Raw genomic sequence first — 19,449 nt, 5'->3', positions numbered from 1 at the left:
TCGACCGGGTTATACGATTAGACAATCGGTTAGACGAACGTCGTTGGTAGCGAGACGAAGGACGTGGCCGGGCACGTGCCGTCCGTCTCCCTTCTGGGTCCAAAAGGGTTCTGCCCTCCCCACGCTCCACAGCCTCAGCGCTCCGTGTGGTTACAGCTCCCCCTGCTGATGATGATATGGACACGAGCAGGGCTAAATTGAGAGCTTCAAATAGACAGAGGAGGCTGGCCCGCGGGGAGTGCTTCATCTGCGGCTTGAGTGAGCATCTGCAGAAAAACTGCCCCAAGGGGTTAAACACCAACGCCCGCCCTTAGAAACTGGGCTAAAGGTGGGCCAAAAAATTCACGTGGGACACACACGCATATCCGCATGTCTCCCAGTTATGATCCTGAGTGGGGATTTAACCCTTCAAGCGCCAGCACTGGTGGACACGGGGTCAGAAGGGAATCTGCTGGACAGCAGATGGGCTAGGGAAGTAGGGCTCCCTCTGGTGGCGCTCCCCTCACCATTGAAGGTACGAGCAATAGATGGCACCCTTCTTCCCTTAATCACACACAAGACACGACCAGTAACTCTGGTAGTGTCTGGGAATCATCAGGAGGAGATTGAGTTTTATGTAACTCATTCTACCTCCCGTGTAATTTTGGGCTTCCCATGGATGATTAAACACAATCCCCGGATTGACTGGCCGTCTGGGGTTGTGGCTCAGTGGAGTGAAACCTGCCACCGGGAGTGTTTAGGATCCTCGGTTCCCCCCGGTTTGACTGCTAATGAGGAGGTTAAAGTCCCCCCCAATCTGACGGCGGTGCCTGAGGTGTACCACGATCTTGCTGACGTCTTCAGCAAAGATCTGGCACTCTCTCTTCCCCCACACTGGCCGTACGATTGCGCCATTGATTTGATTCCGGGCGTTGAGTACCCGTCCAGCAGACTGTACAACCTCTCACGTCCAGAGCGCGAATCAATGGAGACCTACATCCGGGACTCGTTAGCTGCTGGGCTGATCTGGAACTCCACCTCCCTGATGGGTGCTGGTTTCTTTTTTGTGGGCAAGAAAGACGGCGGACTCCGTCCGTGCATTGATTACAGAGGGCTGAACGAGATTACGGTTCGCAATCGATATCCGTTGCCCCTGTTAGATTCAGTGTTCACGCCCCTGCATGGAGCCAAAATTTTCACAAAGCTGGATCTTAGGAATGCGTACCACCTGGTTCAGATCCGGAAGGGAGACGAGTGGAAGACGGCATTTAACACCCCGTTAGGTCAGTTTGAGTACCTGTTCATGCCATTCGGCCTCACCAATGCCCCCACGACGTTCCAAGCTTTGGTGAACGATGTTTTGCGGGACTTCCTGCACCGATTCGTCTTCGTATACCTGGACGATATACTCATCTTTTCTTCGGATCCTGAGACTCATGTTAAGCATGTACGTCAGGTCCTGCAGCGGTTGTTGGAGAACCGGCTGTTTGTGAAGGGCGAGAAGTGCGAGTTCCACCACACTTCTTTGTCCTTCCTGGGGTTCATGATCTCCAACTCCGTCGCCCCTGATCCGGCCAAGGTTGCGGCGGTGAGGAATTGGCCCCAACCAACAAGCCGTAGGAAGCTGCAACAGTTCCTCGGCTTTGCAAACTTCTACAGGAGGTTCATTAAGGGCTACAGTCAGGTGGTTAGTCCCTTGACAGCCCTGACCTCCTCCAAAGTCCCCTTCACCTGGTCGGATCGGTGCGAAGCCGCGTTTAGGGAGTTGAAACGCCGGTTCTCGACTGCGCCAGTTCTGGTGCAGCCCGATCCTAACCGCCAGTTTATTGTTGAAGTGGATGCCTCTGACTCAGGGATAGGAGCCATGTTGTCCCAGAGCAGGGAGTCCGATAAGGTCCTCCACCCCTGTGCCTATTTTTCCCGCAGGTTGACCCCGGCTGAGCGAAACTATGACGTGGGCAATCGAGAACTCCTTGCGGTGAAAGAGGCTCTTGAGGAGTGGAGACACCTGTTGGAGGGAGCTGCGGTGCCATTCACAGTTTTCACGGACCATCGGAATCTGGAGTACATCCGGACCGCCAAGCGTCTGAACCCCAGGCAAGCCAGCTGGTCATTGTTCTTCGGGCGTTTTGACTTCCAGATCACCTACCGCCCCGGGACCAAGAACCAAAGATCTGACGCCTTGTCCCGGGTTCACTTAGAAGAAGTCAAAACCGAGCTGTCGGATCCAACGTAATCCATCATCCCCGAGTCCACTGTTGTGGCCACCCTCACCTGGGACGTGGAGAAGACCGTCCGGGAGGCCCTGGCATGGAACCCGGACCCGGGAACTGGCCCGAAAGACAAGTTGTACGTCCCACCAGAAGCCAGAGCTGCAGTCCTGGACTTCTGTCACGGTTCCAAGCTCTCCTGTCACCCAGGGGTGCGAAAAACCGTGGCAGTGGTCTGGCAGCGCTTCTGGTGGGCGTCTATGGAAGCCGACGTCCGGAAGTATGTCCAGGCTTGTACCACCTGCACCAGGGGAAAAGCTGACCATCAACGGGCACAGGGACTCCTCCAGCCGCTACCTGTGCCTCATTGCTCCTGGTCCCACATCGGCCTGGACTTCGTCATGGGCCTCCCGCCATCCCAGGGCATGACCACCGTCCTCATGATAGTGGACCGGTTCTCCAAGGCGGCCCACTTTGTGGCCCTCCCGAAGCTCCCGATGGCCCAGGAGACAGCAGACCTCCTGGTCCACCATGTCGTACGTCTGCATGGGAATCCATCTGACATTGTCACCAACTGTGGTTCCCAGTTCTCCTCGCAAGTCTGTAGGAGTTTCTGTAGAGAACTGGGGGCCACCGTAAGCCTCTCGTCCGGGTACCATCCCCAGACGAACGGACAGGCAGAGCAGACAAACCAGGATTTGGAGCAGGCTCTCCGCTGCATGACCTCCGCACACCTGACGGCCTGGAGCACCCATCTGGCCTGGATCGAGTACGCTCACAATAGCCAAATTTCATCTGCCACCGGCCTCTCCCCGTTTGAGGTATGTTTGGGGTACCAGCCCCCATTATTTCTGCTCGTGGAGGGAGAGGTCGGGGTGCCCTCGGTCCAGGCCCACCTCAGGAGGTGCCGTGGGGTGTGGCGTACTGCCCGCTCTGCCCTGCTGAAAACCCGGACGAGGGCCAAGGCCCATGCAGACCGCCGGCGTTCCCCGGCCCCGGCATACCAGCCCGGGCAGGAGGTTTGGCTATCCACCAAGGACATCCCCCTGCAAGTGGAATCCCAAAAGCTCAAGGACAGATTCATCGGACCATTCACCATCCTCAAAGTCCTCAGTCTGGCCGCAGTGAAGCTGTCCCCGTGTCACTACACTTCCCCAACAGTGTTACTGTGTATTCCAGGTTGTTACTGTGTGTGTCTGTGTTACATTTTGTTATTTTGTGTGTCTGTTACTGTGAGGTACAGGTTATTTTGTGTGTCTGTGACACTCCGAGTTACAGTTATGATGTATGGCTGGTTCTGTGTTATTGTGTGTTACAGCTTGTTACTGTGTGTGTGTGTCTGTGTCACTGTGAGTTACAGGTCGTTACTCTGTGTGTCTGTGTCACTGTGAGTTACAGGTCGTTACTCTGTGTGTCTGTGTCACTGTGAGTTACAGGTCGTTACTCTGTGTGTCTGTGTCACTGTGACTTACAGGTCGTTACTCTGTGTGTCTGTGTCACTGTGACTTACAGGTTGTTACTGTGTGTGTCTGTCACTGTGACTTACAGGTTGTTACTGTGTGTGTCTGTCACTGTGACTTACTGGTTGTTACTGTGTGTGTCTGTGTCACTGTGACTTACTGGTTGTTACTGTGTGTGTCTGTCACTGTGACTTACTGGTTGTTACTGTGTGTGTCTGTGTCACTGTGACTTACAGGTTGTTACTGTGTGTGTCTGTGTCACTGACTTACAGGTTGTTGCTGTGTGTGTCTGTGTCACTGTGACTTACAGGTTGTTACTGTGTGTGTCTGTGTCACTGTGACTTACAGGTTGTTGCTGTGTGTGTCTGTGTCACTGTGACTTACAGGTTGTTGCTGTGTGTGTCTGTGTCACTGTGACTTACAGGTTGTTACTGTGTGTGTCTGTGTCACTGTGACTTACAGGTTGTTACTGTGTGTGTCTGTGTCACTGTGACTTACAGGTTGTTACTGTGTGTGTCTGTGTCACTGTGACTTACAGGTTGTTGCTGTGTGTGTCTGTGTCACTGTGACTTACAGGTTGTTACTGTGTGTGTCTGTGTCACTGTGACTTACAGGTTGTTGCTGTGTGTGTCTGTGTCACTGTGACTTACAGGTTGTTGCTGTGTGTGTCTGTGTCACTGTGACTTACAGGTTGTTACTGTGTGTGTCTGTGTCACTGTGACTTACAGGTTGTTACTGTGTGTCTGTGTCACTGTGACTTACAGGTTGTTACTGTGTGTGTCTGTGTCACTGTGACTTACAGGTTGTTACTGTGTGTCTGTGTCACTGTGACTTACAGGTTGTTACTGTGTGTGTCTGTGTCACTGTGACTTACAGGTTGTTACTGTGTGTGTCCGTGTCACTGTGACTTACTGGTTGTTACTGTGTGTGTCCGTGTCACTGTGACTTACAGGTTGTTACTGTGTGTGTCCGTGTCACTGTGACTTACAGGTTGTTACTGTGTGTGTCTGTGTCACTGTGACTTACTGGTTGTTACTGTGTGTGTCTGTCACTGTGACTTACTGGTTGTTACTGTGTGTGTCTGTGTCACTGTGACTTACAGGTTGTTACTGTGTGTGTCTGTGTCACTGTGACTTACTGGTTGTTACTGTGTGTGTCTGTCACTGTGACTTACTGGTTGTTACTGTGTGTGTCTGTGTCACTGTGACTTACTGGTTGTTACTGTGTGTGTCTGTCACTGTGACTTACTGGTTGTTACTGTGTGTGTCTGTCACTGTGGCTTACTGGTTGTTACTGTGTGTGTCTGTGTCACTGTGACTTACAGGTTGTTACTGTGTGTGTCTGTGTCACTGTGACTTACTGGTTGTTACTGTGTGTGTCTGTCACTGTGACTTACTGGTTGTTACTGTGTGTGTCTGTGTCACTGTGACTTACTGGTTGTTACTGTGTGTGTCTGTGTCACTGTGACTTACAGGTTGTTACTGTGTGTGTCTGTGTCACTGTGACTTACAGGTTGTTACTGTGTGTGTCTGTGTCACTGTGACTTACAGGTTGTTACTGTGTGTCTGTGTCACTGTGACTTACAGGTTGTTACTGTGTGTGTCTGTGTCACTGTGACTTACAGGTTGTTACTGTGTGTCTGTGTCACTGTGACTTACAGGTTGTTACTGTGTGTGTCTGTGTCACTGTGACTTACAGGTTGTTACTGTGTGTGTCCGTGTCACTGTGACTTACTGGTTGTTACTGTGTGTGTCCGTGTCACTGTGACTTACAGGTTGTTACTGTGTGTGTCCGTGTCACTGTGACTTACAGGTTGTTACTGTGTGTGTCTGTGTCACTGTGACTTACTGGTTGTTACTGTGTGTGTCTGTCACTGTGTGTGTCTGTGTCACTGTGACTTACAGGTTGTTACTGTGTGTGTCTGTGTCACTGTGACTTACTGGTTGTTACTGTGTGTGTCTGTCACTGTGACTTACTGGTTGTTACTGTGTGTGTCTGTGTCACTGTGACTTACTGGTTGTTACTGTGTGTGTCTGTGTCACTGTGACTTACTGGTTGTTACTGTGTGTGTCTGTCACTGTGACTTACTGGTTGTTACTGTGTGTGTCTGTGTCACTGTGACTTACTGGTTGTTACTGTGTGTGTCTGTCACTGTGACTTACTGGTTGTTACTGTGTGTGTCTGTGTCACTGTGACTTACTGGTTGTTACTGTGTGTGTCTGTGTCACTGTGACTTACTGGTTGTTACTGTGTGTGTCTGTGTCACTGTGACTTACTGGTTGTTACTGTGTGTGTCTGTCACTGTGACTTACTGGTTGTTACTGTGTGTGTCTGTGTCACTGTGACTTACAGGTTGTTACTGTGTGTGTCTGTGTCACTGTGACTTACTGGTTGTTACTGTGTGTGTCTGTCACTGTGACTTACTGGTTGTTACTGTGTGTGTCTGTGTCACTGTGACTTACTGGTTGTTACTGTGTGTGTCTGTGTCACTGTGACTTACAGGTTGTTACTGTGTGTGTCTGTGTCACTGTGACTTACAGGTTGTTGCTGTGTGTGTCTGTGTCACTGTGACTTACAGGTTGTTGCTGTGTGTGTCTGTGTCACTGTGACTTACAGGTTGTTACTGTGTGTGTCTGTGTCACTGTGACTTACAGGTTGTTACTGTGTGTGTCTGTGTCACTGTGACTTACAGGTTGTTACTGTGTGTGTCTGTGTCACTGTGACTTACTGGTTGTTACTGTGTGTGTCTGTGTCACTGTGACTTACTGGTTGTTACTGTGTGTGTCTGTGTCACTGTGACTTACAGGTTGTTACTGTGTGTGTCTGTGTCACTGTGACTTACTGGTTGTTACTGTGTGTGTCTGTGTCACTGTGACTTACAGGTTGTTACTGTGTGTGTCTGTGTCACTGTGACTTACTGGTTGTTACTGTGTGTGTCTGTATTACTGTGACTTACAGGTTGTTACTGTGTGTGTCTGTGTCACTGTAACTTACTGGTTGTTACTGTGTGTCTGTGTCACTGTAACTTACTGGTTGTTACTGTGTGTCTGTGTCACTGTAACTTACTGGTTGTTACTGTGTGTCTGTATTACTGTGACTTACAGGTTGTTACTGTGTGTGTCTGTATTACTGTGACTTACAGGTTGTTACTGTGTGTCTGTGTCACTGTAACTTACTGGTTGTTACTGTGTGTCTGTGTCACTGTAACTTACTGGTTGTTACTGTGTGCGTCTGTGTTACTGTGACTTACAGGTTGTTACTGTGTGTGTGTCTGTGTTACTGTGTGTGTCTGTATTACTGTGACTTACAGGTTGTTGCTGTGTGTGTCTGTGTTACTGTGTGTGTCTGTGTTACTGTGACTTACAGGTTGTTGCTGTGTGTGTCTGTGTTACTGTGTGTGTCTGTGTCACTGTGACTTACTGGTTGTTACTGTGTGTGTCTGTCACTGTGACTTACTGGTTGTTACTGTGTGTGTCTGTGTCACTGTGACTTACTGGTTGTTACTGTGTCACTGTGACTTACAGGTTGTTACTGTGTGTGTCTGTGTCACTGTGACTTACTGGTTGTTACTGTGTGTGTCTGTCACTGTGACTTACAGGTTGTTACTGTGTGTGTCTGTGTCACTGTGACTTACTGGTTGTTACTGTGTGTGTCTGTCACTGTGACTTACTGGTTGTTACTGTGTGTGTCTGTGTCACTGTGACTTACTGGTTGTTACTGTGTGTGTCTGTGTCACTGTGACTTACAGGTTGTTACTGTGTGTGTCTGTGTCACTGTGATTTACTGGTTGTTACTGTGTGTGTCTGTGTCACTGTGACTTACAGGTTGTTACTGTGTGTGTCTGTGTCACTGTGACTTACTGGTTGTTACTGTGTGTGTCTGTGTCACTGTGACTTACAGGTTGTTACTGTGTGTGTCTGTGTCACTGACTTACAGGTTGTTACTGTGTGTGTCTGTGTCACTGTGACTTACAGGTTGTTGCTGTGTGTGTCTGTGTCACTGTGACTTACAGGTTGTTGCTGTGTGTGTCTGTGTCACTGTGACTTACAGGTTGTTACTGTGTGTGTCTGTGTCACTGTGACTTACAGGTTGTTACTGTGTGTGTCTGTGTCACTGTGACTTACTGGTTGTTACTGTGTGTGTCTGTCACTGTGACTTACAGGTTGTTACTGTGTGTGTCTGTGTCACTGTGACTTACTGGTTGTTACTGTGTGTGTCTGTCACTGTGACTTACAGGTTGTTACTGTGTGTGTCTGTCACTGTGACTTACAGGTTGTTACTGTGTGTGTCTGTGTCACTGTGACTTACTGGTTGTTACTGTGTGTGTCTGTGTCACTGTGACTTACTGGTTGTTACTGTGTGTGTCTGTGTCACTGTGACTTACAGGTTGTTACTGTGTGTGTCTGTGTCACTGTGACTTACTGGTTGTTACTGTGTGTGTCTGTATTACTGTGACTTACAGGTTGTTACTGTGTGTGTCTGTGTCACTGTGACTTACTGGTTGTTACTGTGTGTCTGTGTCACTGTAACTTACTGGTTGTTACTGTGTGTCTGTGTCACTGTAACTTACTGGTTGTTACTGTGTGTCTGTATTACTGTGACTTACAGGTTGTTACTGTGTGTCTGTGTCACTGTAACTTACTGGTTGTTACTGTGTGTCTGTGTCACTGTAACTTACTGGTTGTTACTGTGTGCGTCTGTGTCACTGTGACTTACAGGTTGTTGCTGTGTGTGTCTGTGTCACTGTGACTTACAGGTTGTTGCTGTGTGTGTCTGTGTCACTGTGACTTACAGGTTGTTACTGTGTGTGTCTGTGTCACTGTGACTTACAGGTTGTTACTGTGTGTCTGTGTCACTGTAACTTACAGGTTGTTGCTGTGTGTGTCTGTGTCACTGTGACTTACAGGTTGTTACTGTGTGTGTCTGTGTCACTGTGACTTACAGGTTGTTGCTGTGTGTGTCTGTGTCACTGTGACTTACAGGTTGTTGCTGTGTGTGTCTGTGTCACTGTGACTTACAGGTTGTTACTGTGTGTGTCTGTGTCACTGTGACTTACAGGTTGTTACTGTGTGTCTGTGTCACTGTGACTTACAGGTTGTTACTGTGTGTGTCTGTGTCACTGTGACTTACAGGTTGTTACTGTGTGTCTGTGTCACTGTGACTTACAGGTTGTTACTGTGTGTGTCTGTGTCACTGTGACTTACAGGTTGTTACTGTGTGTGTCCGTGTCACTGTGACTTACTGGTTGTTACTGTGTGTGTCCGTGTCACTGTGACTTACAGGTTGTTACTGTGTGTGTCCGTGTCACTGTGACTTACAGGTTGTTACTGTGTGTGTCTGTGTCACTGTGACTTACTGGTTGTTACTGTGTGTGTCTGTCACTGTGACTTACTGGTTGTTACTGTGTGTGTCTGTGTCACTGTGACTTACAGGTTGTTACTGTGTGTGTCTGTGTCACTGTGACTTACTGGTTGTTACTGTGTGTGTCTGTCACTGTGACTTACTGGTTGTTACTGTGTGTGTCTGTGTCACTGTGACTTACTGGTTGTTACTGTGTGTGTCTGTGTCACTGTGACTTACTGGTTGTTACTGTGTGTGTCTGTCACTGTGACTTACTGGTTGTTACTGTGTGTGTCTGTCACTGTGACTTACTGGTTGTTACTGTGTGTGTCTGTGTCACTGTGACTTACAGGTTGTTACTGTGTGTGTCTGTGTCACTGTGACTTACTGGTTGTTACTGTGTGTGTCTGTCACTGTGACTTACTGGTTGTTACTGTGTGTGTCTGTGTCACTGTGACTTACTGGTTGTTACTGTGTGTGTCTGTGTCACTGTGACTTACAGGTTGTTACTGTGTGTGTCTGTGTCACTGTGACTTACAGGTTGTTGCTGTGTGTGTCTGTGTCACTGTGACTTACAGGTTGTTGCTGTGTGTGTCTGTGTCACTGTGACTTACAGGTTGTTACTGTGTGTGTCTGTGTCACTGTGACTTACAGGTTGGTACTGTGTGTGTCTGTGTCACTGTGACTTACAGGTTGTTACTGTGTGTGTCTGTGTCACTGTGACTTACTGGTTGTTACTGTGTGTGTCTGTGTCACTGTGACTTACAGGTTGTTACTGTGTGTGTCTGTGTCACTGTGACTTACTGGTTGTTACTGTGTGTGTCTGTGTCACTGTGACTTACTGGTTGTTACTGTGTGTGTCTGTATTACTGTGACTTACAGGTTGTTACTGTGTGTGTCTGTGTCACTGTAACTTACTGGTTGTTACTGTGTGTCTGTGTCACTGTAACTTACTGGTTGTTACTGTGTGTCTGTGTCACTGTAACTTACTGGTTGTTACTGTGTGTCTGTATTACTGTGACTTACAGGTTGTTACTGTGTGTGTCTGTATTACTGTGACTTACAGGTTGTTACTGTGTGTCTGTGTCACTGTAACTTACTGGTTGTTACTGTGTGTCTGTGTCACTGTAACTTACTGGTTGTTACTGTGTGCGTCTGTGTTACTGTGACTTACAGGTTGTTACTGTGTGTGTGTCTGTGTTACTGTGTGTGTCTGTATTACTGTGACTTACAGGTTGTTGCTGTGTGTGTCTGTGTTACTGTGTGTGTCTGTGTTACTGTGACTTACAGGTTGTTGCTGTGTGTGTCTGTGTTACTGTGTGTGTCTGTGTCACTGTGACTTACTGGTTGTTACTGTGTGTGTCTGTCACTGTGACTTACTGGTTGTTACTGTGTGTGTCTGTGTCACTGTGACTTACTGGTTGTTACTGTGTCACTGTGACTTACAGGTTGTTACTGTGTGTGTCTGTGTCACTGTGACTTACTGGTTGTTACTGTGTGTGTCTGTCACTGTGACTTACTGGTTGTTACTGTGTGTGTCTGTGTCACTGTGACTTACAGGTTGTTGCTGTGTGTGTCTGTGTCACTGTGACTTACAGGTTGTTACTGTGTGTGTCTGTGTCACTGTGACTTACAGGTTGTTACTGTGTGTGTCTGTGTCACTGTGACTTACTGGTTGTTACTGTGTGTGTCTGTCACTGTGACTTACTGGTTGTTACTGTGTGTGTCTGTGTCACTGTGACTTACTGGTTGTTACTGTGTGTGTCTGTGTCACTGTGACTTACAGGTTGTTACTGTGTGTGTCTGTGTCACTGTGATTTACTGGTTGTTACTGTGTGTGTCTGTGTCACTGTGACTTACAGGTTGTTACTGTGTGTGTCTGTGTCACTGTGACTTACTGGTTGTTACTGTGTGTGTCTGTGTCACTGTGACTTACAGGTTGTTACTGTGTGTGTCTGTGTCACTGTGACTTACAGGTTGTTGCTGTGTGTGTCTGTGTCACTGTGACTTACAGGTTGTTGCTGTGTGTGTCTGTGTCACTGTGACTTACAGGTTGTTACTGTGTGTGTCTGTGTCACTGTGACTTACAGGTTGTTACTGTGTGTGTCTGTGTCACTGTGACTTACTGGTTGTTACTGTGTGTGTCTGTCACTGTGACTTACAGGTTGTTACTGTGTGTGTCTGTGTCACTGTGACTTACAGGTTGTTACTGTGTGTGTCTGTGTCACTGTGACTTACTGGTTGTTACTGTGTGTGTCTGTATTACTGTGACTTACAGGTTGTTACTGTGTGTGTCTGTGTCACTGTAACTTACTGGTTGTTACTGTGTGTCTGTGTCACTGTAACTTACTGGTTGTTACTGTGTGTCTGTATTACTGTGACTTACAGGTTGTTACTGTGTGTCTGTGTCACTGTAACTTACTGGTTGTTACTGTGTGTCTGTGTCACTGTAACTTACTGGTTGTTACTGTGTGCGTCTGTTACTGTGACTTACAGGTTGTTACTGTGTGTGTCTGTGTTACTGTGTGTGTCTGTATTACTGTGACTTACAGGTTGTTGCTGTGTGTGTCTGTGTTACTGTGTGTGTCTGTGTTACTGTGACTTACAGGTTGTTGCTGTGTGTGTCTGTGTTACTGTGTGTGTCTGTGTTACTGTGACTTACAGGTTGTTACTGTGTGTCTGTGTCACTGTAACTTACTGGTTGTTACTGTGTGTCTGTGTCACTGTAAGTTACTGGTTGTTACTGTGTGCGTCTGTGTTACTGTGACTTACAGGTTGTTACTGTGTGTGTCTGTGTTACTGTGTGTGTCTGTATTACTGTGACTTACAGGTTGTTGCTGTGTGTGTCTGTGTTACTGTGTGTGTCTGTGTTACTGTGACTTACAGGTTGTTGCTGTGTGTGTCTGTGTTACTGTGTGTGTCTGTATTACTGTGACTTACAGGTTGTTGCTGTGTGTGTCTGTGTTACTGTGTGTGTCTGTGTTACTGTGACTTACAGGTTGTTGCTGTGTGTCTGTGTTACTGTGTGTGTCTGTGTCACTGTAACTTACTGGTTGTTACTGTGTGTCTGTATTACTGTGACTTACAGGTTGTTGCTGTGTGTCTGTGTCACTGTAACTTACTGGTTGTTACTGTGTGTCTGTGTCACTGTAACTTACTGGTTGTTACTGTGTGTCTGTATTACTGTGACTTACAGGTTGTTACTGTGTGTGTCTGTGTTACTGGTTGTTACTGTGTGTGTCTGTGTTACTGGTTGTTACTGTGTGTGTGTCTGTGTTACTGTGACTGTGTCTGAGCTTCTAAGACTGGTCTAAGACCATTTTTTTTTTTGCCAAATCCTACAATGATTGTGCAATCATCCCAGGATAATTTTGTTCCTAGAGTGGTCCAAGAGTCGTCTGATCATCTTAGGGCCACTGTTGATCATGCTCAACATTTTCTAAGAGCTGTAAAGATGAAATTTATTGCAAGATGATGGTACAATCATTGTAGGACCACTGTAAGAGTTGTAAGACCGTTGTAAGACGTATGTACAATTAAACCCTAAAAATGAATCCCCAATGTTATTCTTAGGATTTGTAAGATTACTGTACAATAATTGTACTACTAGTAGGATCATTGTACAATAACTGTACTGCTAGTAGGATGCATAAGAGCATCGTGTGAGAATGATCCAGGTATAAAGGGTTGGCTGCTTGATCCATTGTCAGCAACTATAGTTTCACAGAAACAGTATCAGAATCGCCGCGGCCGATATAGCTTTGACCACTAAACACAACTAGTATCACCAGGAAATATGAAGAGTATGAGAAAAGGAAAAGGCAAGGAAAAACAGAGGAGGGAAGAAGAGATTGAAAACCCAGAGGTAGAGACAAGAGATGATCATGAACCTGTGGCTTGTGTTGATGTTTTTATCTGATGTTCTTCCCATATATATATATATATATATATATATACCGTCAACAATATGTCAGTCTTATTGCAGGATGGCAGTACAAAGGTTGTAAGACATGTATGGTCTTTGTACTATGTAAGTACAGGCAACTTGAGATAGCTACAATAAATGTAAGACATAAAAGGCAATTGGGCGGTTCCTACAACAGTCCTACTACAATCTCAAGATCATAGTACAATGTCTGTACAACAGGTAGCATCAAGTCCACCCGTTTACCTCAAGACAAATGCACAATCATCTTGCCACTTGTACAAAGGCCTTACAATGTCTGTACCATCGTAGTAAGACTACAAAGATAATAAATAAATCTTATGTGAGATGTAGGACCTACAGGAACCAGGTGATTGCAGGATTAAAAACTCCTAAGATGGGTTGCGAATGAGGCTTTAAGCCTCAGTTGTTACACAACAGGTTGTTACTGTGTGTGTGTTACTGTGACTTACAGGTTGCTACTGTGTGTGTTTGTGTTGGTGTGTGTCTCACCTGCAGTGTTGTATTCAGTTGTGCGTCCTCCTCAGCAGTAGTCTGATGTGTTTGCAGAGCAGCTGTAGACTGAGGGCACACACATCCTGGCTCCCTGACTGACCCCGCCTTCTATGTGACCCCACCCCCTTATTAACGCCACTATTTGACTTCAAACTACAGAAACATGTCCTCCTCCTTTTGTGCTGTTAGTGATTCAGCACATTAAACGATAACATGACTCACCTTTTCGCCAATGTGACTGTTGGACAGTAGCTGACTTCACACAGATAAAGGAAACTGTTGCCTCTCACATGCCTGGAAAGTCCTCACCATCTCATTTAGGTCTTGTACTTTTTTTATAAAATTGAGACAAAAAGTTACACAAAAACCTTATAGACAATAAACATGGCAATGCAATAACAACATAATGAAAAACACCTGAAATTTCCCGTTTCACTGTGGACTCAAAATTTTGCACTTCCTGTTTGGAACTCCATGTACCATGAACGAGCTTGCGCTGACTGTGCATCACTTGCTGTAGTTGCATTACCTGATCTGTTGCATTGCCTCTCATGTTGAGTTTGTAATATGTATATCTCACGGACATGACGAGCGAAGCTCTTCAGCATCTCAACATGTCATTTAGGTCCTTCAGACTTTTTTTTTTTTGAGTAAATGCGTCAGTGGAGCATGAGCATGGCAAAAACTTTCCCCCCAGACCCCCCGCCTTTTAATTTTTTTAACTTTCAGCTTCTGGGGGAGGTGAAACCCTCCCTAACCCAGAGCCCCCCATTTTTTATTTTTTGCCTACAATATGGCCAAATTATCATATTGCAATATTTTCATATCACTGTGATATAAGATGTGACTATGATTTGACACAAAGTGCAGCAACAGTGAAAATTAAATATTCTTAAACAAAACAGTAATAATACCACACTCATTTTGTACTCATCATAAGGTTAGGATACTGTGCCCTCCAAAAGTATTAAAAACACTTGGTATTTCACACATATTATGTAAGAAAGATTAAAAAAGAAAATAAGATTATAAAATCAAACCTTCACTGTGCCTTGTGATAGAATCACTACGATGACTGGTCCAAGATGGCGGCCACATTTCTTGCACCACAGCAAATAATGTGGTGTCTACTCTTTTTTATAATGTCTATGTTCGTCTACCATCGGTTTGTGGCTTTTTCCCCACTGCAGAGATTTTTTTGTGCCATTTCTGGTTTGTGCCTTTGTCTACCATAGAGCGAAGTCACTTTTGCAGCCAATTACATAGCCACTGAATCACGACAGTCTAAGGACCACCCACATGGGTCCAGCTGGAGGAACAAAGGTTAGTGTAGAGAGAAAATCTGAGTTCTTTGTTCTAGATGGTGCATGTGATCTGTTGTGAGACCCCAGCACTGCAGATGACTCTCTGTGATCAGTGTAGGAACATCTAAAGTCCGTTTCCTGTCCAATTCTTTTTGAGATCACTCACCATATAAAAGAACCTAACACGAGCATAACTCAAAGTTCTTGTTCGACACAGTGGCAACACTCGCTCTCCTTTTACAGCACAAGATTACTTTGAGAAGAAAATAGAAGACATTAGGTTAAACATATCCCAGCATGCCTTAACCCAGCCACTACACCATGCTATCGAGGTGGGCGCCATTACTAAGGTATTACCTAGATTTACAGAATTTGAGAGTAGATCTCTAGGCATGCTGATGAAAACTCATAACTTCAACAAAAAGCACAACCTATATCACAAGCCATAAAGAAAAGGAGATGATTAGTAAAGCCCCAAATGAGATGGAGGAGTATTTTATCAGTATTACAGAGAAACACTTCCCAACAAAAAGACATATCTAATATAAACAAAAGGTTGATAACTGACACTGTGCAAAACACAAATTATATCAAGGAAAAATGGGAGTTGGAAATGAATATAATAATTGAAGACTCTACATGGAATGACATACGAGGTCTGTCAATAAAGCAACGGTCCTTTTTATTTTTTTCAAAAACTATATGGATTTCATTCATATGTTTTTACGTCAGACATGCTTGAACCCTCGTGCGCATGCATGAGTTTTTCCACGCCTGTCGGTGACGTCATTCGCCTGTGAGCACTCCTTGTGGGAGGAGTCGTCCAGCCCCTCGTCAGAATTCCTTTGTCTGAGAAGTTGCTGAGAGACTGGCGCGTTGTTTGATCAAAATTTTTTCTAAACCTGTGAGACACATCGAAGTGGACACGGTTCGAAAAATTAAGCTGGTTTTCAGTGAAAATTTTAACGGCTGATGAGAGATTTTGAGGTGATTCTGTCGCTTTAAGGACTTCCCACGGTGCGAGACGTCGCGCAGCGCTCTCAGCCGCCGTTGTCAGTCTGTTTCAAGCTTAAAACCTCCACATTTCAGGCTCTATTGATCCAGGACGTCGTGAGAGAACAGAGAAGTTTCAGAAGAAGTCGGTTTCAGCATTTTATCCGGATATTCCACTGTTAAAGGAGATTTTTTTAATGAAAGACGTGCGGACAGGTCCGCGCGTCGGGACGCAGCCGACGTGGTGCGGCGGCACAGGAAAAACACCTCCGTGTTGATAACCATTTGTAAAATCCAGGCGGCTTTTGATGGCTTTCAGTGGAGTGAGTATATGAGAAATTGTTTAACAGCAGGACATGTTCCAACTTGTCCTTAAGGCTTTCAACAGAGGTGTTTTTCCTGTGGCGGAGCGTCGCATCGGCTTGCAGCCGACGCGCGGACCCGTCCGCACGTCTTTCATTAAAAAAATCTCCTTTAACAGTGGAATATCCGGATAAAATGCTGAAACCGACTTCTTCTGAAACTTCTCTGTTCTCTCACGACGTCCTGGATCAATAGAACCTGAAATGTGGAGGTTTTCAGCTTGAACAGGCTGATGACGGCGGCTGAGAGCGCTGCGCGACGTCTCGCACTGTGGGAAGTCCTTAAAGCGACAGAATCACCTCAAAATCTCTCATCAGCCGTTAAAATTTTCACTGAAAACCAGCTTAATTTTTCGAACCATGTCCACTTCGATGTGTCTCACAGGTTTAGAAAAAATTTTGATCAAACAACGCGCCAGTCTCTCAGCAACTTCTCAGACAAAGGAATTCTGACGAGGGGCTGGACGACTCCTCCCACAAGGAGTGCTCACAGGCGAATGACGTCACCGACAGGCGTGGAAAAACTCACGCATGTGCACGAGGGTTCAAGCATGTCTGACGTAAAAACATATGAATGAAATCCATATAGTTTTTGAAAAAAATAAAAAGGACCGTTACTTTATTGACAGCCCTCGTATGTACAGCAAGTGATCATTGATGTCATGAATAAGTTATCCACCCGTTAAATTCCCAACAATAACATTTGTCAATATGTTGTCAATAAGCATTGACGTATTCGTCATTATCCTGGTTGGGTTTGTTATTGCTGGATATAATCCCATACAGAACAAAGAATCTAAAAATTCCGCTATTTGTGTATGGCCATATGGATTTAGAAAATCTATGTTAAAGTCTCCACAAACAAAAAAAGCTTATCGTTTTTAATTAAGTTGTACATTTCAGTCATTTTCTCCACAAAAATGTTAACATTCGATCCGGAAACACTATAAAGACAACTTATAATTATGTTTTTTGATTTTTCACAAATAATCTCCACAGTAACACATTCCATAACACTGTGAAAGGAAAATGACAAATTTGGAATGATGTCACACCACCACCCCGCTTATTTGCCCTATTTGTGGCAAAAAAAATCATAACCCTCCACCTGGACAGAATCAACATACTCGTCTTTTAACCACGTCTCAGTTACTGCAATAACTGAAAAATATTTGTTAGCAATTTTCAAACAGTCCTGGATTTTGGAAAAGTTCATAGGAAGGCTTCTGCTATTAAAATGCATAATAGAGAATGCCCGTTTGTGAAGGAATATTGCCTGAATTGTTCCTCATTAAAATGATTCCAATGATGATTCCTGTTTTCAAGAAAAAAAAACAAAACTATCTGGATCAACATTATTTTGAACGTTCTGAAATTTATGTTCGGTGTCATCAAAAATTTTTAAGTTTAGCTCCTGTGAAGGAGTAAATTTTTAAAACTCAGTTGCCATCTTACAAGAAATGTAATCCACAGTCCAAAAATGCAGTTAAGTAAAGTCTAACTTTATGATGTGAAGCTAAACATGGTGCAGAATTTTCCAAGATTTGTCCTGTTACAATGGGTGAAACATCAAAGCATTCTAATTGGCTCATATTCCTGATACACAGACCTCTGGCATTTTCAGGTGCATCCTTTAATTTGATGAAAACATTGCAATTTGTGACCCAGACCAAATTAACTTGACCCTGTTTTCTTAGGAAAACATCACCAGGCTTTCCTGGTGATGTTTGCATTAGTCTTCGTAAGATGCTCATTTATATAAATGTTTGTGCCTTTCAGCTTCTTTCCCTGTTTGAGTAATTCAATTTTGTTCCTTCTGTTTGCAAAATGAACGATGATCACTGGAGTGGATGTCTGATCTCGAGTCGGCAGAGTGTGACATGTGTCAATATTTTCTTTATTAATAACAATATGTTTGCTATGAAGGAAAGCAGTCACCTGTTGCTCTGTTGTTTCCTCGTGTCCACCGTCATCAGAACTAACTCCCATAACAGCTTGTAAAAAGTTCCTTGGTCAGATTTTTAGTCTGGAGATGATGACGTCGTTCATTCGCGAGTACTGTTCCAAATCAGACACCCGATTTTCCAGATATAAGATTTTCTGTTCCTGTTCAGAATTTTGATGTTTTAACTGCTTAATTTCTCCCAGAACCTCTGTAATGATGTGGTTTTGTTTATCAGAGAAGCCATTTCTGTGGACATCATGTTCATAGACTTAATTCCTACGTCTTTTAGAAGATTTTTATAGGCCATGCTGTTTTCGGGACGTAGTAGGTCTTTGATTAAAAATGAATCACGCTACTGCCGTTCCCAAACACCGAAAGCTAGCTTATGAAACAAGGCTATCTTAGCTTAGCCTGCAACATCCCAGCTTCCCTGCGGGGACGACAGGCTGACTGCTGATGCTGATGAACCGCAGGCCTGGGTGAAGCCTCCCATGAGCTGCGAGCGAGGCTAAACTGGCTTTGCGTAGCCTGTGTCATCCCAGCTTCCCTGCAGGAACAAGCTGACTGCCGATGCTGGTGTCGGCCTCAGACGCTGCAGCGGCTTGGCTTGCGGCCTCCAACGAGTCGCGTGCTGTTGACACCTCCGATGAGCGGCGAGCCTGGATGGAAACACTGACGTGGACACGGACCTGGGCGGCAAACTCTAAACGCGGCTGTGGGCTGCAGCAAACAGTACGGAGATCTGCTCTGCTGCTCCCCTCTGCTCTCACTGCTGCTCCGCTCTGCTCTCACTGCTGCTCCACTTTGGGCTCACCCCCGACAACAAATGTGGGACTTGATAAGAACACCATATAAGAACACCACCCCCATCTGCCAGTGGATCAAGGACTTCCTCACAAACCACCCACAGTCCGTGAAACTTGGCCCCCACCTTTCCTCCACCATCACACTCAGCACCGGTTCGCCTCAAGGCTGTGTACTGAGCCCCCTCCTGTTCACCCTTTACACGCACGACTGCTCTCCGACCCATCCCACAAACACCATCATAAAGTTTGCGGATGATACCACCGTGATTGGGCTCATCTCAGGGGCAGTGGTGGGCACAGATAACCAAAAAAATTAACTTCAATAACAGATCATCAGATAACTGAAAAGTTATCTTTGATCAATCAATCAATCAATCAATTTTTTTATATAGCGCCAAATCACAACAAACAGTTGCCCCAAGGCGCTTTATATTGTAAGGCAAGGCCATACAATAATTATGTAAAACCCCAACGGTCAAAACGACCCCCTGTGAGCAAGCACTTGGCTACAGTGGGAAGGAAAAACTCCCTTTTAACAGGAAGAAACCTCCAGCAGAACCAGGCTCAGGGAGGGGCAGTCTTCTGCTGGGACTGGTTGGGGCTGAGGGA

At 45.5% G+C, this 19,449-nt stretch overlaps 1 protein-coding gene across 1 annotated transcript in view; it reads right to left on the bottom strand.

Annotated features, from left to right (window-relative positions):
- ano7 (anoctamin 7) overlaps positions 1 to 13,479 on the bottom strand; it is a 255,141-nt gene extending 241,662 nt beyond the window's left edge. The window contains exon 1 of the mRNA XM_034168698.1: positions 13,428 to 13,479. The gene's annotated coding sequence lies outside the window, so the exon portion shown is untranslated. The remainder of the gene's footprint in view (positions 1 to 13,427) is intronic.
- Positions 13,480 to 19,449: the final 5,970 nt, after the last annotated feature.

This window comes from Thalassophryne amazonica, chromosome 4 (assembly GCF_902500255.1).
Source record: "Thalassophryne amazonica chromosome 4, fThaAma1.1, whole genome shotgun sequence".
Taxonomy (NCBI): Eukaryota; Metazoa; Chordata; class Actinopteri; order Batrachoidiformes; family Batrachoididae; genus Thalassophryne; species Thalassophryne amazonica.
This window is presented reverse-complemented; position numbering and strand designations above follow the sequence as displayed.